The sequence below is a fragment of the Stenella coeruleoalba genome (genome assembly GCF_951394435.1).
Source record: "Stenella coeruleoalba genome assembly, chromosome: X".
Lineage (NCBI taxonomy): Eukaryota > Metazoa > Chordata > Mammalia > Artiodactyla > Delphinidae > Stenella > Stenella coeruleoalba.
In genome coordinates this window covers 18,631,739-18,647,323 of record NC_137152.1, presented here as the reverse complement: position 1 = coordinate 18,647,323, position 15,585 = coordinate 18,631,739, and positions in this window count along the sequence as shown.

Here is a 15,585-nt window from a genome sequence, read left to right as displayed (position 1 = left end):
CTTTATCCATTCATCTGTTGATGGACACTTAGGTTGCTTCCATGTCCTGGGTATTGTAAATAGAGCTGAAATGAACACTGTGGTACATGACTCCTTTTGAATCATCGTTTTCTCAGGGTATATGCCCAGCAGTGGGATTGCTGGGTCATAATGTAGTTCTAATTTTAGGGTTTTTTTGGTTTTTTTCTGAATTTTATTTTATTTTTTTTATACAGCAGGTTCTTATTAGTTATCCATTTAATACATATTAGTGTATATATGTCAACCCCAATCTCCCATCATCACACCACCACCACCACCCCAGGCCACTTTCCCCCCTTGGTGTCCATAAGTTTGTTCTCTACATCTGTGTCTCTATTTCTGCCTTGCAAACTGGTTCATCTGTACCATTTTTCTAGGTTCCACATATATGCATTAATATACGATATTGGTTTTTCTCTTTCTGACTTACTTCACTCTGTATGACAGTCTATAGATCCATCCACGTCTCTACAAATGATCCAATTTCGTTCCTTTTTATTCCTGAATAATATTCCATTGTATATATGTACCACATCTTCTTTATCCATTTGTCTGTTGATGGGCATTTAGGTTGCTTCCATGACCTGGCTATTGTAAATAGCGCAGCAATGAACATTGGGGTGCATGTGTCTTTTTGAATTATGGTTTACCCTGGGCATATACCCAGTACTGGGATTGCTGGGTCATATGGTAATTCTATTTTTAGTTTTTTAAGGAACCTCCATACTGTTCTCCATAGTGGCTGTATCAATGTACATTCCCACCAGCAGTGCAAGAGGGTTCCCTTTTCTCCACACCCTCTCCAGCATTTATTGTTTGTAGACTCTTTGATGATGGGCATTCTGACTGGTGTGAGGTGATACGTCATTGTGGTTTTGATTTGCATTTCTCTAATGATTAGTGATGTTGAGCATCGTTTCATGTGTTTGTTGGCAATCTGTATATCTTCGTTGGAGAAATGTCTTCTGCCCATTTGTGGATTGGGTTGTTTGTTCTTCTGATATTGAGCTGCATGAGCTGCTTGTATATTTTTGAGATTAATCCTTCGTCTGTGGCTTCATTTGCAACTGTTTTCCCCCATTCTGAGGGTTGCCTTTTCGTCTTGTTTATGGTTTCCTTTGCTGTGCAAAAGCTTTTAAGTTTCATTAAGTCCCATTTGTTTATTCTTCTTTTTATTTCCATTTCTCTAGGAGGTGGGTCAAAAAGGATCTTGCTGTGATTCACAGAGTGTTCTGCCTATGTTTTCCTCTAAGAGTTTTATAGTGCCTCGCCTTACATTTAGGTCTTTAATCCATTATGAGCTTATTTTTGTGTATGATGTTAGAGAGTGTTCTAATTTCATTCTTTTACATGTAGCTGTCCAGTTTTCCCAGCACCACTTATTGAAGAGGCTGTCTTGTCTCCATTGTATATTCTTGCCTCCTTTATCAAAGATAAGGTGACCATATGTGCGTGGGTTTATCTCTGGCTTTCTATCCTGTTACATGATCTATATTTCTGTTTTTGTGCAAGGACTATACTGTCTTGATCACTGTAGCTTTGTAGTATAGTCTGAAGTCAGGGAGCCTCATTCCTCCAGCTCCATTTTTCTTTCCCAAGATTGCTTTGGCTATTCGGAGTCTTTTGTGTTTCCATACAAATTGTGAAATTTTTTGTTCCAGTTCTGTGAAAAATGCCATTGGTAATTTGATAGCGATTGCACTGAATCTGTAGATTGCTTTGGGTAGTAGAGTCACTTTCACAATGTTGATTCTTCCAATCCAAGCACATGGTATATCTCTCCGTCTTTTGTAACACTTTTATTTTTCCTAATAAATCTTTTATTTTTCTAATTTTATTTTATTCTTTATACTTTGTTATTCTTCTCTCCTTTTGGCTTGTTCCCACCCCCTTTTTTTTCTTTTTTCTGTTGTATTTTTATTTTATCTTGTTGCAGTTGTTTCAATTATAGTTTTATTTTTCCTAATATAATTTTTATCCTTCAAATTCTATTTTGTTTTTTATTCTTTGGCATTGTACTGCTCCTTTATTTCCTTCTTTCTTCCTTTTTTTTTTTTTTTAAAACCACACCACAAAGCTTGTGGGATCTTGGTTCCGAGGCCAGAAGTCAGGTCCGAGCTCCTGTGGTGGGAGCTCTGAGTCCAATCCACTGGACAAACAGAAAACCTCAGTCCCCAAGGAATATCAATCAGAGTGAGGCCTCCCGGAAGTCTTCTTCTCAGCACCAGGACCCAGCTCTATCCAACTGCCTGCAAACTCCAGTACTGGACGTCTCAGGCCAAACAAACAGTTAGACAGGAATACAGCACCACCCATCAGAAAAAAAAAATGAAACGATAAAAACATGTTAGAGACGAAGGAGCAAGGTAAAAACCTACATGACCAAATAAATGAAGACAAAAGAGGCAACTTACCTGAAGAAGAATTCAGAGTAATGATAGTAAAGATGATCCAAAACCTCGGAAACAGAATGGAGAAAATACAAGAAACATTTAACAAGGATCTAGAAGAACTAAAGAGCAAACAAATAATGATGAACAACACAATTACTGAAATTAAAAATACCCTAGAAAGAATCAATAACAGAATAACTGAGGCAGAAGAACGGATAAGTGACCTGGAAGATAAAATAGTGGAAATAACTGCATGGGAGCATAATAAAGAAAAAAGAATGAAAAGAATTGAGGACAGTCTCAGAGACCTCTGGGACAACATTAAACACACCAACATTCAAATTATAGGGGTCCCAGAAGAAGAAGAGAAAAAGAAAGGGTCAGAGAAAATAACTGAAGAGATTATAGTCGAAAACTTCCCTAATATGAGAAAGGAAATAGTCAAGCCCAGGAAGCCCAGAGTCCCAAACAGGATAAACCCAAAGAGGAACATGCCGAGACACATATTAATCAAACTGTCAAAAATTAAATACAAAGAAAAAATATTAAAAGCAGCAAGGGAAAAGTAACAAATAATATGCAAGGGAGTCTCCATAAGGTTAACAGCTGATATTTCAGCAGAAACTCTGCAAGCCAGAAGGGACTGGCAGGACATGTTTAAAGTGATGAAAGGGAAGAACCTACAACCAAGATTACTCTAACCAGCAAGGACCTCATTCAGATTCAATGGAGAAATTAAAACCTTTACAGATAAGCAAAAGTTAAGAGAGTTCAGCACCACCAAACCAGCTTAACAACAAATGCTAAAGGAACTTCTCTAGGCAGGAAACACAAGAGAAATAAAAGACCTACAATAACAAACCCAAAACAATTAAGAAAATGGTAATAGGAACATACATATCTATAATTACCTTAAATGTGAATGGATTAAATGCTCCAACCAGAAGACACTGACTCACTGAATGGATACAAAAACAAGACCCATATATAAGCTGTCTACAAGAGACCCACTACAGACCTAGGGACATATACAGACTGAAAGTGAAGGAATGGAAAATGATATTCCATGCAAATGGAAATCGAAAGAAACCTGGAGTAGCAATTCTCATATCAGACAATAGAGGCTGTAAAATAAAGACTATTACAAGAGACAAAGGAGGACACCATGTAACGATCAAGGGATCAATCCAAGAAGCAGATATAACAATTGTAAATATTTATGCACCCAACAGAGGAGCACCTCAATACATAAGGCAAATGCTAACAGCCATACAAGGGGAAATCGACAGTAACACAATGATAGTAGGGGACTTTAACACCTCACTTTCACCAATGGACAGATCATCCAAAATGAAAATAAATAAGGAAACACAAGCTTTAAATGATACATTAAACAAGATGGACTTAATTGATATTTATAGGACATTCCATCCAAAAACAACAGAACATACTTTCTTCTCAAGTGCTCATGGAACATTCTCCAGGATAGATCATGCCTTGGGTCACAAATCAAGTCTTGGTAAATTTAGGAAAATTGAAATTGTATCAAGTATCTTTTTGGACCACAATGCTATGAGACTAGATATCAATTACAGGAAAAAGATCTGTAAAAAATACAAACACATGGAGGCTAAACAATACACTACTTAATAACCACAAGATCACTGAAGAAATCAGAGGAAATCAAAAAATACCTAGAAACAAATGACAAAGAAAACACGATGACCCAAAACCTGTGGGATGCAGGAAGAGCAGTTCTAAGAGGGAAGTTTATAGCAATACAATCCTACCTCAGGAAACAAGAAAAATCTCAAATAAACAACCTAACCTTACACCTAAAGCAATTAGAGAAGGAAGAACAAAAAAACCCAAAGTTAGCAGAAGGAAAGAAATCATAAAGATCAGAGCAGAAATAAATGAAATAGAAGCAAAGAAAACGATAGGAAAGATCAATAAAACTAAAAGCTGGTTCTTTGAGAAGATAAACAAAATTGATAAACCATTAGCCAGACTCATCAAGAAAAAAAGGGAGAAGAATCAAATCAACAGAATTAGAAATGAAAAAATAGAAGTAACAACTGACACTGGAGAAATACAAAGGATCATGACAGATTACTACAAGCAACTCTATGTCAATAAAATGGACAACCTGAAAGAAATGGACAAATTCTTAGAAAAGCACAACCTTCCGAGACTGAATGAGGAAGAAACAGAAAATACAAACAGACCAACCACAAGCACTGAAGCTGAAACTGTGATTAGAAATCTTCCAACAAACAAAAGTCCTGGACCAGATGGCTTCACAGGCGAATTCTATCAAACATTTAGAGAAGAGCTAACACCTATCCTTCTCAAACTCTTCCAAAATATAGCAGAGGGAGGAACACTCTCAAACTCATTCTAGGAGGCCACCATCACCCTGATACCAAAACTAGACAAAGATGTCACAAAAAAAGAAAACTACAGGCCAATATCATTGATGAACATAGATGCAAAAATTCTCAACAAAATACTAGCAAACAGAATCCAAAAGCACATTGAAAGGATCATACACCATGATCCAGTGGGGTTTATCCCAGGAATGCAAGGATTCTTCAATATACGTAAATCAATCAATGTGATACACCATATTAACAAACTGAAGGATAAAAACTATATGATAATTTCAATAGATGCAGAAAAAGCTGTTGACAAAATTCAACACCCATTTATGATAAAAACTCTCCAGAAAGTAGGCATAGAGGGAACCTACCTCAACATAATAAAGGCCATATATGACAAACCCACAGCCAACATCATTCTCAATGGTGAAAAACTGAAACTATTTCCTGAAAGACCAGGTTGCCCACTCTCACCACTATTATTCAACATAGTTTTGGAAGTTTTAGCCACAGCAATCAGAGAAGAAAAAGAAATAAAAGGAATCCACATCGGAAAAGAAAAAGTAAAACTGTCACTGTTTGCAGATTATGATACTATACAGAGAGAATCCTAAAGGTCCTAAAGATGCTAGCAGAAAACTACTGGAACTAATCAATGAATTTCGTAGAGCAGCAGGATACAAAATTAATGCACAGAAATCTCTTGCATTCCTATACACTAATGATGAAAAATCTGAAAGAGAAACTATGGAAACACTCCCATTAACCACTGCAACAAAAAGAATAAAATTCCTAGGGATAAACCTACCTTAGGAGACAAAAAAACGTGTAAGCAGAAAACTATAAGAATCATGCAAGAAATTAAAGATGATACAAACAGATGGAGAGATATACTATGTTCTTGGATTGGAAGAATCAACATTGTGAAAATGACTCTACTACCCAAAGCAATCTACAGATTCAATGCAATCCCTATCAAACTACCAATGGCATTTTTTCACAGAGCTAGAACAAAAAATTGCATGCAATTCCATTTGTATGGAAACACAAAAGACCCTGAATAGCCAAAGCAAAATTGAGAAAGAAAAATGGAGCTGGAGGAATCAGGCTCCCTGACTTCAGACTATACGCCAAAGCTACAGTAATCAAGACAGTATGGTACTGGCACAAAAACAGAAGTACAGATAAATGGAATAGGATAGAAAGCCCAGAGATAAACCCACGCACATATGGTCACCTTATCTTTGATAGGGCAGCAAGAGAATACAATGGAGACAAGAGAACCTCTTCAATAAGTGGTGCTTGGAAAACTGGACAGCTACATGTAAAAGAATGAAATAAGAACACTTCCTAACACTGTACACAAAAATAAATGCAAAATGGATTAAAGACCTAAATTTAAGGCCAGACACTATAAAACTCTTAGAGGAAAACATAGGAAGAACACTCCAAGATATAAATCACAGCAAGATCCTTTTTGACCCCCCTCCTAGAGAAATGGAAATAAAAACAAGAATAAACAAATGGGACCTAGTGAACCATAAAAGCTTTTGCACAGTGAACAAAACCATAAAAAAGATGAAAAGACAACCCTCAGAACGGGAGAAAATAGTTGCAAATGAAGCAACTGACAAAGGATTAATCTCCAAAATATACAAGCAGCTCATGCAGCTCATTATCAAAAAAAACCAAACAACCCAATCCACAAATGGGCAGAAAACCTAAACAGACATTTCTCCAAAGAAGATATACAGATTGCCAACAAACACATGAAAGGATGCTCAACATCACTAATAATTAGAGAAATGCAATTCAAAACTACAATGAGGTACCACCTCACACTGGTCAGAATGGCCATCATCAAAAAGTCTACAAACTATAAATGCTGCACAGGGTGTGGAGAAAAGGGAACCCTCTTGCACTGCTGGTGGGAATGTACATTGATACAGCCACTATGGAGAACAGTATGGAGGTTCCTTAAAAAACTAAAAATAGAACTACCATATGACCCAGCAATCCCACTACTGAGCATATACCCTGAGAAAACCATAATTCAAAACGATACATAATTCATGTACCACAATGTTCATTGCAGCACTATTTATAATAACCGGGACATGGAAGCAACCTAAGTGTCCATCAATATATGAATGGATAAAGCAGATGTGGCACATACATACAATGGAATATTACTCAGCCATAAAAAGAAACGAAATTGAGTTATTTGTAGTGAGGTGGATGGACCTAGGGTCTGTCATACAGAGTGAAGTAAGTCAGAAAAAGAAAAACAAACACCGCATACTAACACATATATGTGGAATCGAGAAAAAAAATGGTTCTGATGAACCTAAAGGCAGGACAGGAAAAAAGACACAGACATAGAGAATGGACTTGAGGACACGGGGAGGGGGAAGGGTAAGCTGGGACAAAGTGAGAGAGTGGCATGGCCATATATACACTACCAAACGTAAAAGATAGCTAGTGGGAAGCAGCTGCATAGCACAGGGAGATCAGCTCCGGGCTTTGTGTCCACCTAGAGGGGTGGGATAGGGAGAATGGGAGGGAGACGCAGGAGGGTGGAGATATGGGGATATACGTATGCATATAGCTCATTCACTTTGTTATACAGCAGAAACTAACACAACACTGTAAAACAATTATACTCCAATAAGGATGTTAAAAAAAAAAGTTATTAACCTCTAAGCTGTAAGAGGACCCAGGGCTGAAAAAGCTAATCTATCACCTAGATGTTAGCAACTTACTCCATAGAATCGGACTCATCAGCTGTTACATTAACTCACACAGGTTAAACACAATGACCTTTGGAAAGCTTCTTTCTCAGACCAAACTGTCAACTCTCTTCCTTGAAAGATGTCTCTATCTAAAATGGTATCTCGAGTTCCCAACTGACTCCACCCCACTCCTACTGACATACTAGAATGCAGGAAGACCACCGTAGATCATTTCTTGTTGTGTCGGGTGCTTTTTGAAAGAAGGAGCAAGACTGGCAAACAGCAACTGAAAAATCCATTAAATAGATCTTTCAACAAAATGCAGAATAAGCTTGAAAAATAATGAGACCATTGCTGAATGAGGCAGATGGCTTGGCAACCCTAAAAGACTAACATCAAACAAACATTCATTTGAGTCTTCATCTAGCTTCACTAAATTAGTATGTGAATTCAAACATTTGTCTTTTGATATTTCTTTCCTGGTGATGGGAACTATGTGAGTAAGGACCACTAGCAAGAGAGGAGGAAATGCTAGCCAAAGAAAATGGCACTTATAAGTCATGCTGACACTCAGCCTGATAGGGGTATAACAGAATCTATTGGAGACCTTCCATCTATACCTCAAAGGCCTAAGGACATATTTGAGTTCTTCTCTCATGTGTAATTATCCATAATTATTGCCCCAAGTTTTTCAAACTTTGCCACCACATTCTTTGTGCATTGCAGTAGAATCCTTGCCATGCTATTGGTGAAATGATCTTCAAAGATAGTCGCAAACAGGAAACATAGACTTACTCTATGAAAGTTCATAAAGGGGTGGTGATTGAGAGGAGAAAAATCTCTTGCTAATCGCATACCTAAAATGAGAGATACAGTCTTATTAAAAACCACAGCCCTCAAAGAGTTTACTAGTTAAGAACATCAGACCTTGGTCACCAAAGCGTACAAAGCCTATACTGAAGATGTGTATGTGTGTCCCACAAGATTCACTTAGATTTTCTACTCAAAGAACAAAAATTTCAACACACTGAATATTTATAGGAGACCATAAAAGCAACTTAGCAGTTAAAAAAGGAAGCCACTACAAAGGAAAGGATTTGCAATTCACTCTGGAAAAGTCAATGCTAATCTCTCTTTTAAATGACTCACTATGAAAATAAAAGATGTTCAAAATGCATCAAAAGAATATGTGAGCAGGATTAAAGGCAAATTTAAGAGTGGCTTTATTCTCTTTTCAGTGCTGTCAGTCAAAAGTATTCCTGTGGTACTAGGGAAAAATTACCTCTCTAGTCATCCCAGAGAACTCATAACCCTAATGAGAGGAAATGTGATGATTTGTAAGCATAAAATACTGACACATGATGTGAGGCTGTCTTCGGTGAAGAAGTACTTCCAGTTAGACAATAACTGAACCATTCCAAGAACTGGAAGTACTTCCAGTTAGACAAGAAGGCAGAAAAACTTTACAACCTTTCTTCCCAGTATCCAAGTAGACTCCATATGCTAGAGTCTAAGCCAAAACCCCGGAAGCAACCACCGGGGTGCACAGTATAGCCCAAGAGCGAAAATTCCCTGGAAGGAAATCCACGAAAACCTTACTTTATAATAAAAACCCTCCAGTAGGTCATGAATTAGCCTTTAACAACTTTCTACAGTTTCCATATTTTTTTATAAAGAGCATATATTAACTTTATAATCTTAGAAAACACTTTGCATCTTTCCAAAATGTTAAGATAAATTATAGAGAGAAATTCTTTAAATTGTTTTCCCTATTTGCCAGTTAGGTAAATTAGGCCAGCTTCTACCCTGAGGCTCTCACATGAAACACCCTTTCCCAGTATCACTTAAAACTGCTATTTCTCTTCCTTTTAAACCCATGTGACCTGTTAAACCAAGAAGTTGTTTCCCCATTTTTGTTTTTTTTTTTTTTGCGGTACGCAGGCCTCTCACTGTTGTGGCCTCTCCCGTTGCGGAGCACAGGCTCCGGACGCGCAGGCTCAGCGGCCATGGCTCACGGGCCCAGCCGCTCTGCGGCATGTGGGAAGCCCCTAAAAGTTCTTCTTGAACCTACTCTATCACTTAAGAAGTTGTTTCCCCATTTTTGTTTTTTTTTTTTTTGCGGTACGCAGGCCTCTCACTGTTGTGGCCTCTCCCGTCGCGGAGCACAGGCTCCGGACGCGCAGGCTCAGCGGCCATGGCTCACGGGCCCAGCCGCTCTGCGGCATGTGGGAAGCCCCTAAAAGTTCTTCTTGAACCTACTCTATCACTTTTTATCATCCTGTTCCTTGCAGATATTTTCAAGTTTGTTATTCATGTCTAAAACAGGGCTTACCTGGTGGTGCAGTGGTTAAGAATCCGCCTGCCGGGCTTCCCTGGCGGCGCAGTGGTTGAGAGTCCGCCTGCCGATGCAGGGGACACGGGTTCGTGCCCCGGTTCAGGAGGATCCCACATGCCGCGGAGCGGCTGGGCCCATGAGCCATGGCCGCTGAGCCTGCACGTCCGCAGCCTGTGCTCCGCAATGGGAGAGGCCACAGCAGTGAGAGGCCCACATACCACAGAACAAACAAACAAACAAAAAAGAATCCGCCTGCCAATGCAGGGGGCACGGGTTCGATCCTTGGTCCGGGAAGATCCCACATGTCTCAGAGCAACTAAGCCCGTGTACCACAACTACTGAGGCTGTGCTCTAGAGCCCGTGAGCCACAACTACTGAGCCCGTGTGCCACAACTACTGAAGCCCACGTGCCTAGAGCCTGTGCTCCGCAACAAGAGAAGCCACCGCGATGAGAAGCCCCGCGCAGCGCCAACGAAGAGTAGCCCCCGCTCGCCGCAACTAGAGAAAAGCCCTCGCACAGCAACGAAGACCCGACGCAGCCAAAAATAAATAAATAAATAAATATATTTTTAAATGTCTGAAACATCTTTTGCATATAGAGTTATTAGTCAAAGTCTAAAATTACAAAGGGTTTCTTGCTTTAGCTCTATTTCTTAGGGAACATCGGACCAATAAAGGAGTTAATAGATAAAAGGTTTTTCCTCTAGATACCAATTGTGTTACATCGATTACAATGTAAAATTCAAGTGTATAGAAATTCACTTGACACCTACTAAACAAGACAGCATGAACAAGAGTAATCTAATATATACTAATTTCAGTGGAGAAAATAAATGTTTGTGGGAGGGGGGAGTTTAAAGTGGCATTAAATATAAGTACTACTGTAAGTACTGTTTCACTGTAAGTTCCCACTGTGCTTCACACAATGCTCAGCACACAGTAAACAGTCAAGTGGTTTAGTGGAAAGAACAGTGGATTAGGAGTCAAGAGGCCTGGATTCTCGCTCTAGCTTCACGACTATGTAAATGGACTATGTATCCATTTCCTCATCAGTAAAACAGGAGTTGAATCTACCTCGCCTGATTCAGAGGCCTGGGTGAAGATGAGAGAACGAATGAGAATGAACACTTTATTTAAATTATAAAGCAGTTTTCAGTTCACTAATTTGTCCCCTTATATAATCCTGATATGGAAAGAAAAACTTTATTATAAAATGGCATCTTATTGTCACTAAAATCCCCCAAGATCAACAATAATCAAATTCTACCTGTTTCTGTAAGTACATTTTGGGACATGAAATGGTTGGGTATTAAAGCATCAAAGATATTTGAAGGGCTGCTCTCCAAGTTATTTGAAATTCTTAACACAATTTTAAAAATTCCCTCTTGTGGGAATCAAGCCATAGTCGTTCAGGGTTTTGACAACTGGGACACCTTATGGGACACCAAGCAAGAGCTCTGTTTCTTCTGCCAGACCCCCACTGCAGAAAGTTACAGCCCCTCCCTTGCCTTACAGAAGAGTAATGCTGGAAAATCCAAAATAATTCATTTTTATTCCTACCCGGAGTGATAAAAGGACACTGGGAAGAGTAAGAGTGAAATATAAGGACACAACTTATAGGCTGATGGTCAAGTAGGTCAGTGGTGCCAAAGCTTTGAAAATACTCAGAACATACCAAACCACACAAAGCTCGTTCACTTTACACCACCGGTCAACAAACTTTTTCTATAAAGGGCCAGAGAATAAATATATAAGGCCTTGCAGACCATGCAGCAACCGTCACAGCCATTTAACTCTGCTTTTGTAGTGTGAAAGCAGTCATAGGCAATACACAAAAACAGGTTCCAATAAAACTTATTCATGGATGCTGAATTTTGAATTTCATATAATTTTCAAACATTATGAAATTTTTCATATACTATAAAAAGTTATTGTTTTGATTTTTTCAATAATGTAAAAACATAAAAACCATTCTTAGCTTGCAAGCCATACAAAAACAAGCCACAAGCTGGATTTGGCCCACAGACTGACCCGTTTTAGACAAAGAAATCGCATGAATTTAGGCCAGGCTCCCCAGAAGCAGATCTGAAGAATCAGTGTACAACTAATTTATTAAGGAAGTCCTGCCATGGGAAACCAGTCAAGGAGAGGAGGAAGCAGAGAACAGGGAAGGAAGAGAAATTGTAAGTCAGCTGTCAAGATGGCCCCCAATGGTTCCCACCTCCTGGTATTCACACCCTTGTGTAGTCCTCTCCCACAATGTACCAGGGCTGGCCTCTGCAATGGAACATGACAGAGATGACGGTATGCCATTTCCAAAATTAAGTTATAAAAGACTGCTGATTTTGTCTTGGGCTCTCTCTCTGTCTCTGTCTCTGTCTCTCTCTCAGTAGCATTGGAAAAATGCAGCTGCCATGTCTTGAACACATTCAAGCAGCCCTGTGTAAAGGTCCACATGGCAAGAAATTGAGGTCTCCAGCCAACAGCCATATGAGTGAGCTGGGAAGCAGATTCCCCAGCTTCAGATGACTCTCAACTCCAACTTTATGAGAGACCCTGAGCCAGAACGACCCAGCTAAGCCACTCCCAGATCCCTGACCCTCAGAAACTGTGTGTTAAAACATTTTTGCTGTTTTCAGATGCTAAGTTCTGTGGTAATTCGTCACACAGTAATCAGAATTCCAAAGCCATGCAAGGAGGTAGTCTCTGGTACCTCAAGGGGCTTCTGGAGTTTAAGTTCTTCCTCAGAGTTGCCTTGACCAGAGAGACAAGGGAGCTGGAGCTTTGAAACTCTACCGCCCATCAGGTAAGAGCCACCCCAGGGGAATATAAACTCCCAGGCACCTCCACCTCTCTGCATGCGAGGGACAAAAGTGGGGGCAGTCCACAGAGAATAAGCCACAGGTGCTGTTTTCGTAGCTGAACGTTTAAAAGGTTTCTCTGGCTCTGGATACAGCACTGACATTATCCACTAAAGCCCATTTTTTTGGATACAATTGACATATAACATTGTGTAAGTTTAAGGTGTACAGCGTGTTGACCTGACACATTTACACATTACAATGTGATTACCACCAGAGCATTAGCTCATACATCTCTCACATCACATAATTAGCATTTCTTTTTGTGGTGGGAATGATTAAGATCTAGTCTCTTAGCAACTTTGAAGTTTATAATACAGTATTGTTGTCTATAATTACTATGCTGTGCATTAGATCTCCAGGACTTATTTATCCACTAGTTGCAAGTTTTTACTCTTAAACAACATGTGCCCAATTCCCCCACCCCCTCAGCCCCTGGTAACCGGTATTCTACTCTCTGTTTTTATGAGGTTGGCTTTTCTAAATTCTATGTATAAGTGAGATCATACAGTATTTATCTCTTTCTTGTTTGACTTATCTCATTTAGCACAATGCACTACTGGCCATTTTTATGAGTTTTTCAAATGTACAGATACATCTTTAAAGCTAAATTTGAGTGTACAGGTTTGCAACATGTTGTAAATGAAATTAACTTACCAACAAGGCTCAGCATTCCAATTTCACATTCCCTACGTGTCCCAAAGACAAGCTGAACATTAAGAATTCTCACCAGAAAAATTAGGTATTGATGCCTTTAGATAATCTAGCATGAGGACAATCAATAAAATCACTCTGTCAGTTACAGATGTTAAATGATGAAAGACAGTATAAAGCTCTTTACTTGGCCACAGATATCAACTTTACCAGGTACAGCGTTCTAGCCTCTGAATTCCTACATACACTTAGGACAGTATTATATAAGTTTATAATAAATCCTTCAATAAATAACAAACTAAGGACCTGTTCCCTAACCAATATTAAAATTTTAAATCAACCCTGGCATTTTTTTTAAAGAAAAACTGAAATAGTGACCCCCTCTAAATCTTAAATATCCTTCCTCATCTCTACAAATTATCCCGCTTTGCTTCTCATTTATAAGGAACTCAAACTGGACCACAGAGCTCGGCACAACTGTAATCTTGCCAAGCACTGATCATATCCGGTCCTGACTGTGTTAAGCTGTCACAAGGGCAAAATGAAAATAGATGGACTTAGCAGGGCTGGACAGCAGAGCCACAGAGCTGTCAGGACACGGCTCTGGTAGGTCAAAGCTTAGGTGCCTAGGAGTCTGCAAAATACAAAGGGATGCTGAAGCACAGGGAGGGCGCCAGTTCACAGAGACCCCTTTGAGATCTTTCTCCATCTGCAAGCACCACACGCGCGCGCGCGCGCGCACACACACACACACACACACACATACACACACACACACACACACACTGTGCCGGTCATTTTCATTTTCTATTTACCCTCAGATCCATATCTTGTTCTTGCCCTGCTGTGCTCCATATCACAGAGAGGCTGACCCCTGCAGGCCGATATCTGCAGTCAACTGGCTTCCGGCTTGTTTCAGCCAATGGGAGGCACAGTCAGAAGACTGGAGGGTAGGAAACAGGGGGAAGCCAGCGATCTTCTCCCTAACTCTCTCTTTGCTGCAAGGCAGCAACTGTGTCTTTATGGCTCCAGCTCCAGTGGAAAGCCGGTGTCCCCTAGCTCCTACCAGGGGCCCTCAGTTTCTGTGCTCTGATAACACTCCCGACTCCTGCGGCCCTTCAGCCAAGGGGTGAGAGCAGCTTCCTCATGTTGTTAATTTTTGTGTCGCCTCACAATCCCCTATTTGGCGTCTCAGCTCTTCCACCTCCTGTGTAACCAATTCCCTGTGTTGATTTTCCTCTACTTGAAATACTTGAAGTGGTTTCTGTTTTCCTGACTGTACCCTCATCCACATACCGGACATGTCTGGACTCAAATGTGAATTTCAACACTGGTATGCGGGTTTCAACAAGCAAACTATTCTTATGAATTCAATATATATCAAACAAGGAAGCAACAAGCTGTTTTTGAGCTCCAACTATGTATGTGCCGGCCATTGTGCTCGACACAACAGCTGGGACAGAGACTTTGAGGATTGCATCCATTACCCAAAAAGCTTTTGAGAACAACTCACTTGCCATTTCTGGGTGAGGTCTCCAAGGTCTCCTTCCTGGAGGCTGCAGCTTTCCTGAGCTTTGTTCTCACATCAGTATTCGCCTAAGCTCTTATTCCTATACCAAACCACTTTATTCCCAAATTATCTAGAATGGCTCTGTTTTACTGACCAATTCCAGATTAATACACCATATAAGTGTATTTTAAGTATGCTGTGTTAAAACCTAGCCAAATAGTCTGCCATGTGAAATCTGAGTTGTCTTTATTTGATGTTCCTTCTTGCCTCAAAGTAACTAACATTATTGAAGCTTATACTGTAAATTGTCCAGCTCAACATCATTCCAACCCTTTCTTGTCTCCTTTTACTATAAAGTCAGGACCGCTGAAAGCTCACCTTCTCAGACTCCCTCACATCTAGGGGTGACCATGTGACTCAGTTCTGTCCAATCAAACACAAGTAAAAGTCAACTGGTGCTCCTTTCCCTCTCCCTTCTTCCTCTCGTCTGGATCTCCCTCAGTGCTCAAAGTGAGACAGCCATTGGTTATGATGGTACAGCAGGGAGAGAAGAATTTTATTCTTTGATGGTGTCCTCAAGCTGCTTTCTCCCAGACTTTTGAAGCATTAGACAAATAATCCCAGTAATTTTTTAAAACACTGATTTGTCAGCCTTTCTGGGATTTTTCTGCCAAATGCAATCCCTAACTGATACAATT